The sequence below is a fragment of the Hemitrygon akajei genome, chromosome 1 (genome assembly GCF_048418815.1).
Source record: "Hemitrygon akajei chromosome 1, sHemAka1.3, whole genome shotgun sequence".
NCBI classification, from domain to species: Eukaryota; Metazoa; Chordata; class Chondrichthyes; order Myliobatiformes; family Dasyatidae; genus Hemitrygon; species Hemitrygon akajei.
The window spans coordinates 188,260,104-188,272,632 of record NC_133124.1 but is presented as its reverse complement, the minus strand read 5'-3'; the positions used below and the strand labels follow the sequence as shown (position 1 = coordinate 188,272,632).

General features: G+C 45.3%; 1 protein-coding gene across 8 annotated transcripts in view; it reads left to right on the top strand.

The window, feature by feature from the left end:
• Positions 1-12,529, top strand: part of dmtn (dematin actin binding protein) — a 77,662-nt gene that overhangs the window by 16,323 nt on the left and 48,810 nt on the right. Inside the window, exon 1 of one of the 8 annotated variants that reach the window (XM_073056771.1) lies at positions 3,710-3,945. The exons of 5 other annotated variants lie outside the window; for them this stretch is intronic. The gene's annotated coding sequence lies outside the window, so the exon portion shown is untranslated. Of the gene's footprint in view, positions 1-3,709; positions 3,946-4,172; positions 4,392-8,847; positions 8,945-12,529 lie in introns of those variants that run through there. 2 more of the 8 variants (XM_073056763.1, XM_073056787.1) reach the window with 2 other exon arrangements.

The following is a 12,529-nucleotide window of genomic DNA, read 5'->3' as shown; positions in this document are numbered from 1 at the left end:
AGAATAAGATTCCCGGATGGTATGTTGCCTTTCAGGTGCCAGGGTCCGAGACATCATTCTTAAGTGGGAGGGTGAACAGCCAGAGTTCATGGTCCATGTAGGTACCAATGACATGGGTAGGATGAGTGACGAGGTTCTGCAGAGGCAGTTCAGGGAGGTAGATGCTAAGTTAAAGGGCAGGACCTCTAGGGTTGTGATCTTGGGATTGCTGTGCTAGTGAGGCCAGAAATAGGAAGATTATACAGTTTGATACATGGCTAAGGAGTTGGTGTAGGAGGGAGGGTGGGCATGAGATGTTTGGATCATTGGGCTCTCTTCCAGGGAAGGTGGGACCTGTACAGAAGGGATAGTTTGCACTTGAACTGAGGGAGACTAATATCCTAGTGGGAAGATTTGTTAATGCTGCATGGTGGGGCTCCAACTGGAGCTGCAGGGGGATGGGAACCAGAGTGCCAGAACAATTAGTGGAGAGGTTGTGGAGGCAGATGTTGGTAAGACCTCAGACAAAGTTAGGAATCAAAAGGTTGAGCGACAAAATCAAAAAGGTGAATACAGGACTGAAAATGTTGTATCTGAATGAGCATGGTGCACAGAATAAGGTAGATTATCTTTGACACAGTTGCAGATTGGCAGGTATGATGTTGTAGGCATCACTGAATCATGGCTGAAAGATTATAGCTGGGACCTTAATGTCCAATGATACACTTGTATTGAAAGGACAGGCAGGAAGGCGGGTGGGGGGTGGGGGCACTGCTCTGTTGGTTAAGAAATGAAATGAAATCATTAGAAAGAAGTGACAGAGGGTCAGAAGGTGTTGAATCGTTGTGGATAGAGCTATGGAACTACAGGGTAAAAAAAATAACCTGATGGGAGTTGTATACAGACCCCCAAACAGTAATAAGGACGTGGCCTACAGATTAAAACAGGAGATAGAAAATGCACGCCCAAAAGGCAATGTTACAATAGTCATGGGGGACTTCAATATGCAGGTAGATTGGGAAAATCAGGTTGGTGCTGGATTACAGGAGGGGGAATTTTTAGAGTGTCTATGAGATGGCTTTTTAGAGCAGCTCGTGGTTGAGCCCACTAGGGGATCAGCTATTCTGGGTTGGGTGTTGTGCAGTGAACCAGAATTGATTAGAGAGCTGAAGGTTAAAGAACCCTCAGGGGAAAGTGATCATAATAGGATCGAATTCACCCTGAAATGTGAGAAGGAGAAGCTAAGGTCAGATAGATCAGTATTACAGTGGAGTGAAGGGAATTACAGAGGCATGAGAGAGGAGTTGGCCAGAATTGATTGGAAAAGAACACTAGCAGGGGTGATGGCAGAGCAGCAATAGCTGGAATTTCTGGAAGCAATTCAGAAGGTACAGGATATAAACATCCCAAAGAGGCAGAAGTATTCAAAAGCAGTGGTCCCCAACCACTGGGCCGCGGACCGGTGGTTGGGGACCACTGTTCTAAAGGAAAGCTGATGCAACCATGACTAACAAGAGAAGTGAAGGTCAAAATAAAAGCCAAAGAGAGGGCATATAATAGAGCAAAGATTAGTGGGAAGTTAGAGGATTGGGAAGCTTTTAAAAACAAACAGAAAGCAACTAAAGTCATTAAGATGGTAAAGATGGAAAACGAAAGTAAGTTAGCCAATGATATTAAAGATGAAACCAAAAGTTTCTTTTGATCCTAAAATGTAATAGAGAGGCAGGACTGGATATCAGACCGCTGGAAAATGATGCTGGAGAGGTAGTAATGAGGGACAACGAAACAGCAGGTAAATTGAATACGGTAAGTAGGCTGGGAATAAGTATCAAGGGAAAATATGCCTGACAAATCTATTGGAATTCTTTGAAGTAATAACAAGCAGGATAGACAATGGAGAATTGGTTGATGTTGTGTACTTTGATTTTATGAAGGCCTTTGACAAGGTGCCACACATGAGGAGACTTAACAAGCTACGAGCCCATGGTATTACAGGAAAGATTCTAGCATGGATAGAGCAGTGGCTGATTGGCAAGAGGCAAAGAGTGGGAATAAAGAGAGCCTTTTCTATCTGGCTGCCGGTGACTAGTGGTGTTCCACAGGGGTCCGTGTGGGACCGATTCTTTTTACATTATATGTCAATGATTTCAATGATGGAATTGATTACTTTGTTTCAAAGTTTGCAGATGATAATGGGTGGAGGGGCAAGTAGTTTTGAGTAAGTAGAGGCTACAGAAGGATTTAGACTAGGAGAATGGGCAAAGAAATAGGACGTGGAATACAGTACTGGGAAGTTTATGGTCATGAACTTTGTTAGAAGAAATGAAAGGGTTGACTGTTTTCTAAATGGAGAGGAAGTATCAAAAAAACTGAAGTGCAAAGGGACTTGAGAGTCCTTGTGTAGGATTCCTTGAAGGTTAATTTAAAGGTTGAGTCTGTGGTGAAATGGCAATGTTAACGTTCATTTCAAGAGGACTAAAATATAGAAGCAAGAATGTAACAGTGAAGCTTTTTAAAGCACTATTGAGGCCTCACTTGGAGTACTGTGAGCAGTTTTGGGCCCCTTATCTTAGAAAGGATGTGCTGACATTGGAGAGGATTCAATGGAGGTTCACGAAAATGATTCCAGCATTGAACGACTTGTCATATGAACAGCGTTTGATGGCTCTGGGCCTGTATTCACTAGAATTCAGAAGAATGAGGGGTCATCCCATTGAAACCTATCAAATGGTGAAAGGTCTTGATAGAGTGGATGTGGAGAGGATGTTTCCTATGGTGGGAGTGTCAAAGACCAGAGGACACAGCCTCAGAATGGAGGGGCATCCTTTTGGAACGGAGATGGGGAGGAATTTCTTTTGCCACAGGCAGCTGTGGAGGCCAAGTCTTTATGTACATTTAAGGTAGAAGTTGGTAGATTCTTGATTGGTCAGGACAGGAAGGGATACGGGGTGAAGGCAGCAGATTGGGGCTGAGAGGAAACCTGCATCAGCCATGGTGAAATGGCGGAGCAAACTCGACAGGCTCATTCTGCCCCTATATCTTACGGTCTGATGGAATGTTGGGTAAGACCCACCCCCCGCCCCCACAAGAGCCTTGTCTGTTTGGATCAAATATTATTGTTTTGTGCCATCTGACTCAGTGTTGGACAACCTGCTGCCCCATATAACCTGTGCCTATCTGTCTACATTATCTCTTGGGTAACTGATCTACACTGTGTCCTGAGTAAATCCCCATCACTGGGAAATTTCCTCCAGTTCTGCAAACGTTCAAGACCCCAGATTTAATTGCTGCAAAGATGCCGATGCCCTACAATTCTGATCTTTGATCCTTTAAAAGAAATGCCTTTGAATGAGCATTTTGACGCCCACCCCTGGTAACTTCCTTTTCACCTTTCCATAGAAGGATATGGAAATTTGTGCTGGGGCATCTTATGTAGCAATTAAAGATCAGCCAGACCACAGAGGCTGTCAGTGGGTTCTCAAATCACTTAAGATGCTGCTTTAAACAAATTAATAAATTAATAATGAAGTGATTGAATTTAAATTCCACAGCTACAGTGGAGAAGTTTGAATCTGCACCTCGGCCTAGAGCAGATCTTGGAATTAATCTTCCAGTTATGTGACCGCTGTAGGCTGGGAAGTGTTAACTGACTGGCTTGTAGATTTTGTCATCGAGCTGCTAACAAAAGCACGCTCCACCTGTCAGCACTGGAGATCAAAAATGAAAGTGCTGGAGGCTTTGAGCTGCCAGGAATGCACAGCTGTTTCAGTGCACGCCTAGGGAGACCTCCAGCCATCCCACCTTGCTCCGTCGGGCACTGCGCACTTGCCGTTCGAGGCAGCTGAAGTAGAAACCAGCCAGTCGCAGCAGACAGCTGTGTCTGGATGGGGGAAAAGTGGTCCCGCTAGTCTGTGCCGCTGGACGTGAGGTTTGGTCACAGCTCCTGGGATGCACGCAGTGATACAGGTTCTGATTGACGCTGTTTTGTCTGTTTAGCAATCACACATGCTTTCAGCTGATTTGGGTGAACTGTTTGTGGCGAGAGGAGAGGTTCCTACTGATTGCAGGTCCCCCAGGAAGCTGCAGGCTGTGAGCGAGATCCTCGTGCAGATGCAGGTCTCTGAGAGTGCTGTTGCTATGGTGATGGGAGCAGCAGGCCCAGGGTGGAGGCAGCCTTGTTTTTCTCAGATAAGGCCCTTCGTAAGGGTGGGGATTCCTCGTACAAGTTACTAACAGAATAATTTTAATGCAGTAACCTTTTTTTTCCCCCATGGATTGACGTCTGTAGCATACGTGACTTCTCAATGTCACTTATTTGCGTATTTGAGATGACGAGCCAGTATTGCAAGGAGGTCAGTACTGTTGGTGTATAAAGTTAGCAACAAATCAATCTAAAGAAGGGGACGTAAACTGTAAGTATCTATAAACTATGCATGTTTCTGATTATTGAATGGTTATTAAAAACTGTCTAGGAGCCCCACGTTTGGCTGTCCTGCTGACCCCGAGACTGGGCCTCAGAATGATCACAGCCATTTACAGCACAGTTCTTTGAAAGAGTAGGCTAATTAATACCATTCCCATCCCTGTTTTTTCTCTTTAGCATCATTTGGTCAGTTGTGGTTTAGACAGACCCAAAAGGGAAAGAATTCACAGTTCCTTTTCCTTAGTCCATACCTCCCTGCATGGAGATAGACTGGTAAAGAAGGGGTATAGAGTGCTTGCCAATGCAGCTATATAAAACTGGGAGTACTATATGCAGTTACATTACAGGTAGGATGTGGGGGCTAAGGAGAGAATACTGCCTGGTTTAGAGGGCATGTACTGTAAATGGGTTGTTTTCTCTGGAGACTGAAAGGAGACCCTAATAAAAGTTTATATGATTATGAGATGCATAGATAGAGTAAACATCCAATATTTTCCTCCCAAGGGTTGAATACCAGAGGGCATTAAGGTGAGAAGGGGAAAGTTTAAAATGCATGAGTGGGGTGAGTTTTTAACACAGAAAGTGGTAGGTGCCTGAAATTTGCTGCCTGGGGCGATAATGGAAGCACACCAGATTGTGATGTCCAAGACGCTTTTATTTAGGGGCACGAATATGAAGGGGATGGAGGAATATGGATTGTGTGTGGGTGGAAGGGTTTAGTTTAAGTTGGTATCATGCTCACCATGGGCTGAAGGGCCTGTTTCTGTTCTGTGTTCTTGGATGAAATGCAGAAAAGTTCACAAGGTTTCTCTGGGATGAAGGGATAGTCTTGTGAGGAAGAATTGTGCAGGTTGAGCCTAAATTCTGCGTGTTTGAGAAATGCGAGGTGACTTTGAGTGATTTGACAGAGTTGCTGGAGCTGTAATTTCACATTCTAAGTGAAGATATTTCTGCTCAGAATTTTGCTCAGACTCAAATTTAAGTCCCGAATGACTGGCCCTTATTCTCAAACTGTGACCTCTGGTTATAGACTGCTCAGTCAAGAGAAACATCCTGACTGGAGGCTGTCATATACTGTAAGAATTTTGTGTTGACGAGGTTCCTAAGCTTCAAAGAGCAGAGACCCAGCTGATTGAATCTTGCCCCACTTTGCCGCTCACTCTACCATGCCCTCATTCACTCCCTCCTTTGCATGAATGTCATTTAGTTAGGGAGACAAGTTTTGCATATGATGATGCAGGACTAATCTTGCCAAGGCCTTGTGTTATTGCAGTAAAACATATTTACTTACAGTCGGGCAGATGAAGTGCTGAAATGGACCCTTCAACTAACTGAGTCTCCACTGACCATCAGGCTACCATTTTAACACCAAACTTATTCCTAATTCATTTTTTCTCCTCATGCACCCATTAACTCTGCCAGATTCCACCACCTGTCTGCACACTAGTGACAACTAGTAGCCATTTAATGTACCAATACACACTTCCATGGGCTGTTTGAGGAAGCCATAGTCCCTTGAGAAAACACCATGTGGTCACCATGAGGAAATCCCCCCCCCCCCCCCCACAAACACACACCTGAGCACCTGAGGTCAGGACTGAACCCAAGTCACTGAGTTGTCCACCCATTGCATTCCTCCACCGTGCTCCTCAATGCAAGAATGCCTGATGTTTACACTTTGTGCTGCAAAGCCATTGACCCGTTTGGGAATGTGCCTTCAAAGGTGGTTAAGAAGGCATATGTGTCTTGGCCTTTGTTAGACAGGGGATTGAGTTCAAGAGCCACGAGGTAATGCTGCAGCTCTGTAAAACCCTGGTTAGACCACACTTGTGTTACATTCTGGTTGCCTCAGGTTGCAGAAGCTTTGTAGAAGGTGCAGAGGAGATTCACCAGGATGCTGCTTGTTCAGAGATCATGTCTTATGAGGATAGGTTGAGTGATCTAGGGCTTTTCTCTCTGGAGCAAAGAAGGTGACTTGATACAGGTGTACAGTTCGATAAGAAGCACAGGTCAGAGATTTTATTTCCCCAGAGTGGAAATGGCTAGTATGAAGGGGTATCATTTGAAAGTGATTGGAAGGAAGTATGGGGGAGATATCTGTGGTACATTTTTTACACAGAGAGTGGTATGTGTGGAATGCACTGCCATGGGCTGGTGGCAGATGCGTTAGGAGACATAAGAGTCTTGGATAGGCACATGGGTGATAGGAGAAAGGAGGGAAGGGTTAGATTCATCCTAGGTCAGCGTATGTTGGAGGGCCCGTACTGTGCTGTAGTTTTCTATGTTCTGTGTTCTAAGTCATGAAGATATGTTTTGTTATACTGACTACTCAGCCACACCCCTGTGTGTGGGAATTCTCTGCGCTGAAAGAGCTGGAATGTAGTTGCAGAGATACTTCAATTTCAAAGTTTCACTGAGCAACTATTTTCCAGGAAAACCCCTCCGCCATAAATCAAGCAATGATTGCACTCAAATCCTCTGGTAAGAGAGACAATTTACAATTTAGCTTCCTGAACTTGTGCACCTGCATGGTCTGTGAGCTGTGATCAAGGTCTCGCTGAACATCAGAATTCCTGAATCTGTCATCATTTAAGAATTAACCTGCAATACCGTCTTGTTTACCAATGTAGGCGACCTCACATTCTTCCACATATCGACTTGCCCACTGATTTAGATTTTCCATATCCCCTTTTTCCATTCACCTTCCCGTAATCCCACCTAGTTTTGTATTGACAGTATTGGTGCCCTCAGATCATTGATATAGAGTGGGGATCAAGCTGACTGAGGACTTCCTCGAGTGGTGACTTGTGTGGCAGCATTAAGCTTGTTGACTAATCTGTGTAGATTCATGTCAAAAGCCTTTTCTAAACACATCCCATCCACTGGTTCCCTTTGTTTACCTTCCAGTCACTCTTGAGTTTGTTGACTGCAATTGACCTGTTCAACATGATTTCCCTTCCATCACTGCATGCTCGGCCTTTGTTCTGTATTCTAGGTGTTTAATAACAATAAATTATTGTTCCCTAACATTCTGCAACACTGGTTTTGAACTGTTGAGATGTGGAAAGAAAGTATTTCTACTGGTTTAGGTTGAGAATTAACGAGAGAGTGTGTCAGCAAAAATTAACTGATGTCAGCAAAATGCCCCCAGCCAAAGAGAGGGATGAACAATGGGCTATCAAATCCTGTGTTAGAGTCCAGTCGATCAGCACAATACAGTGTGACTGGCACACACAACTGGGGGCCCCAGGCTGCTGTTTTCTAAGTGTGTTTAATAATTAAAGCGTGTTGCAAAGCTATAACCAAAGGGCAATATTTATCTGTCACGTGAATCGTTCCCAAAGCAGCTCTCGGAATAGCGAGGTACTTTCAGACAGGATAGTTCTCAATACAGAGGCCCCTCACTCCAGGCCCTTTGGCTGTGCTCCATATTGATGGTTGTGCTGGATGGCTTTACCTTCAGCTCTCCTTTCCCTGCCTCTGTGACTCCCCTTTGTCCAGTCTCATCTAGCACTTCAGCTACTTCTGTTTCTTCCGGCAGAGCACCACGTCTCGGTCATGGCTGGCAGCTGCTGAGTTAACTAGTGGGCTTTACCTACTCATAAGTGGGATGTGTCCGTCACCTCTGTGACTTTGCGATTTGAACCCCCACAGCACTGAGGTGTGGTCGGGCGACTGTCATGGCTGGTGGGTGTGAGAGGTCACCGCACAGGTTGTGAGGACACGCAGCAAAGAAACAATCCATCAGAGACCATCAGCTACCCACCTGTCTACTCATCCCATCTCCTGGCACGTGGTCTGTAGCCCTGTCTACCACGGCCATTCATATACTCACCGAGATGCTCCCTATTTAATGTGAGAGTCTTCAGGCGGTGTGTTCCAGATTGTAACCCAAAAAAAAATCTGTCAGATCCTCTCTAAACCTTTCTCTTCCCCCTAAACCTATGTTCTCAAGTATTAGATACCTCTGCCATAGGAAAAAGGTTTTTACTATCTACTTTAGTCTCTCATAACTTTCTGTGTCTCTGTCAGATCCCACTCAGCCTCTCCAGTCCCAGGCAACATCCTGGTGAATCACATTGTTCTTATTAACTCCGTCAGTACCACCCCTCCCACAGTGCAATGCTCCCTCAGACCCAGCCCTCCCACAGTGTGACCCTCTCTCCGTACTGTCCCTCCCACAGTGCAATGCTCCCTCAGTACCTTCCCTCCCACAGTGTGAGGCTCCCTCAGAACTATTCCTCCCACTGTGACTCTCCCTCAATAAAACCACTGCCCCAGTGTGGCACTTCCTCAATATCACCCATCCCTCAGTCTGGCTCAGTGCAAAGCTCCCTCAACACTGGCCAACCCACTGTACGACACAGCCCTCCCTCAGTACTGCCCCTCCCCCAGTGCGACGTTCCCTCAGTACCGCCCCTCCCTCGATACTGCCCCTCCCGTAATGTAACACTCTGTCTGGACTAGCTGGTGCCTCTGGTGTAGTAGCAGCTCCTTACCCAGGTGTGATTGCTGCCTCTGGGTCGCGATTGACAATTCAAGGTATTTTTGTCATTTGTACCAAGATACAGTGAAAGTCTTGCACCTTGTTCAGTTCGTTACACGGTGTATTGAACAAGGTAAAACAATTTACCAATGCTGAATCAAGTGTAAAAGCCACTGGAAAAAGTGCAGTGCAGGGAGAGTGATATAGTGGAAGGTGAGAATGTAGATTGTGACGCCGGGAGTCCATCTTATTGTACAAGGGGTCCAGTCAAGTGTCGGATAATAGTGGGATAGAAGTTGTCCTTGAGCCTGGCTTTTTTATCTTCTGCCCAATGGGAGAGGGGAGAAGACAAGGTCCAGAGTGGGTGGGGGGTCTTTGATTGTGCTGGTTACATTAACGAGGAAGTGAGAAGTGTAGGTAGAGTCCCTAAAGTGGGGGCTGATGCCTGCAATCTGCTGAGCTGTGTCCACAGTTCGTCGTTCCTTGTGGTCACGTGCAGAGCAGTTGCCATACCAAGTAGTTAAGCATTCAGTTAGGATGCTTTCTATGGTGAATTGGTAAGGATCGATGGGGACATGCCACATACCTTTAGTCAGCTGAGGAAGAAGAGATGTTAGTGAGCTTTCTTGCCCACAGCATCCGATGTAGATGTCTTTACTGTCCAGATGCTCCGGAGATGAATGCAGGGCCGGGGAGATGGTGTCCACTGTAGACCTATTTTGGCAATAGGCAAATTGGAGTGTGTTGTGGTTGTCTGGAAGGCTAGAATTAAAGTGCGTCATGATCAAAGCACTTCATGATAGTACATGTCAGAGCCACTGGGCGGTAGTCATTAAAGCACGTTATCTGATTTTTCTTGGGTACCGAGTTAATAATGGTCTTTTTAAAGCAAGAGTGAAACGAAACCTGAAATAAGGAGGCTAGCAAATTGGATTAGTATAAGGAATAGAGAAATACAAAGTTATGAGAGGGATAAGTAGGGTAGATAGGAATAATCCTTTTGCTGCAGTGGGGATGTCTTGGACAAGAGGGCAGAGGTTGAAGGTGAAAGGTTGAGAGTGGTACTGAAGGGGAATATTTTCTCTGTGAAGGTGGTGGGGGTTTGGACTGGGATGCCTGGGGTGGTGAAGGCAGCGTGGATGGAGTGTCTGTACAAGTAACTCATTTGCCAAGGCAGAGGAGGCTAGGCATCTAATGGTGGGCAGGTGGCCTGAAGGGCCTGTTTCTGTGCCTAAGACAAAATGACCTTCCACAGCCCTTTGGCCCATCTGCTCCATACTGACTGAGCTAGTCCCATTAGCCTGTATATGGCCCATATACCTCTAAACCTTTCCCATCTATACTTCCTCTCTCCTCTCCTTAAGCCCATCACTCCTACTGGGGTGTAGGCCACCGACAGCAGACCAGCCCTGTGACTTCCACTATTACCACCTGACCTCACACGATTTCTAGGAGAAGATCCTTCCTCTTTGGAGCCTCTGCTAGTATTCCTGTAACACTCGGTTTCTATGAGATGGGGTAGCTAGCACCATGCCCAACCCTCCTCCTTTTGCAGCCGGGCTTGGGGCTGTCCGTGTGCAGTTTTTCCCATTCGTGAACATGATTAAAGATGTTGTTCTTGTATGTGGCTGTATGTGCCTCTGGTAGCTCAGTCCTTCTGTCCTCTGTGTCAAAAACTTAACCCCTTAGGTCCCTTTTAAATCTTTCCCTTCTCGTGTTAAACCTATGCCCTCTGGTCTTGTATGCTGCCACCCTGGGAAAAAGACTATTACTATCTACTATGTCCACCATAATTTTAGAAACTCAGTTAGTCACCCCTCAGCCTCCTACACTCCAGTGAGAATAAACCCAGTGAGAATAAACATTTTTGTGAGTCTTTTCTGAGTCCTCTCTAACTCAATGTCATCCTACTGTAGGACGACCAGACATCCTGTACAACTGTAACATGGTGTCTCAACACAACATGCCGAATGCTTTCTTTGAAAGTTCAAAGTACTTTTATTAATGAAGTGTGTATGCAGCGTACGACCCAGGGATTCGTCTTCCCACAGACAGACAAGGAACAAAGAACCATGGAACCAACCCGATCAAAGAGAAACATCAACCACCCCCCACATGCGTTCATGCAAACGGCAACAAAAAAAAATCAAAAACACAGAATCTAAAACCCAAAAGGCATATTTCAGTACAGTTCAGCTCAGTGTTCATTACCTGCGGGCCACCTGACTCAAAAATTGCCCCCCAGTAGTAGTAACAATAAAAGAGCCAACAGAACTGGAACTAGAAATAGAACACATCGTCACATCCAGAAATCACTCCACCCTGTCACCAATTTCAAGGAATTATATACCTTCTTGCTTAAGTCTTTCTGTTCTACAACACTCCCCAGGTCCACCATTCACTGCGCATGTCCTCCCCTACTTTACCTTTTACACTTGTCTGAGTTGAATTCCATCTGCTATCCCTTTTCCCACTTTCCCTATTCATCTAGATCTTGTTGTGGCCTCAGACAACATTCTTTGCTGCCCACCACACCATTTTTGGTGTCATCCACAAACTTACTAAACATGCCAAGTAATTTTTATCCAGATCCTTTAAATAGATGACACACAACAGGGTCCTCAACAGTGATCCCTGAGGTACATCATTGGTCACAGGCCTCCAATCTGAAAAAAACTCTCTTCTCCCATCATCCTCTGACTCCATCCACCGAACCAATTGAACGAAATATAAATATTTATATTTACTTAGCAAGCTCACCCTGGATCTCATGTGACCTCACCTTCTAGACCAGTCCAGCATGTGGGATCTCGTTAAAGAGCTTGCACAAGTCCATGTAGACAACAGCTACCATCCTGCCCTCGTCAATTCTTTTGGTCACCTCTTCAAAAAAACTCTCGAGATTCAATGTGAGAAATATTCGTGAGACACTAATTCCTGTTGACAAATTCATTGGCTATCCTGGTAGCCTTCCCAAATACAGGTGGACCCTGTCTCTCAGAATCTTTCCCATTACTGATGTTATGCTCACTGGCCTGTAGTTCCTTGGCAAAACTTCTTAAATAAAGGCTCAACATTAGCAACCCCCCCCCCCCCCCACCACAGTCTTTTGATATCTCACCCATGGCCAAGGAAGATACAAAAACCTCTCACAGGGAGGCAGCCATTTCTTCCTTTGTACCCTACAGTGTCCTAGGATACACTTGGGTCAGACCTTGGGGATTTATCCACCTCAGTACTGCCAATGTCACCAGTTTCATAAAGTTGATGAGTTTAAGGACATCCCTGCTCTCTGCCCTGAGTCCCCTAGCTTCCATGACTTTCTCCATGGTAAATACAGACAAGAAGTATTCACTTAAGACCCTGCCCACTTCATTTGGCTGCACACCTAAATGCCCAAACTGTTCCTTAAGAGGATTATTCTCCTCCTATTTACCCCTTTGCTCTTAATGGACTTATAGAAACTCATAATTTTCCTTTACCTTATCTGCAAACAAGGCTGCCTCTGGTTTGTAACGACCAGTGTGTGCAAAAAAAATCTTGCGCTGCACCATTTTTTGCCCAGTGACAGCAACGTGTGTGCACTGCGTAATTTCTTCAATAAAAACAGTATAAAAAAGCTAGTTCCAAAATCTGCAGAC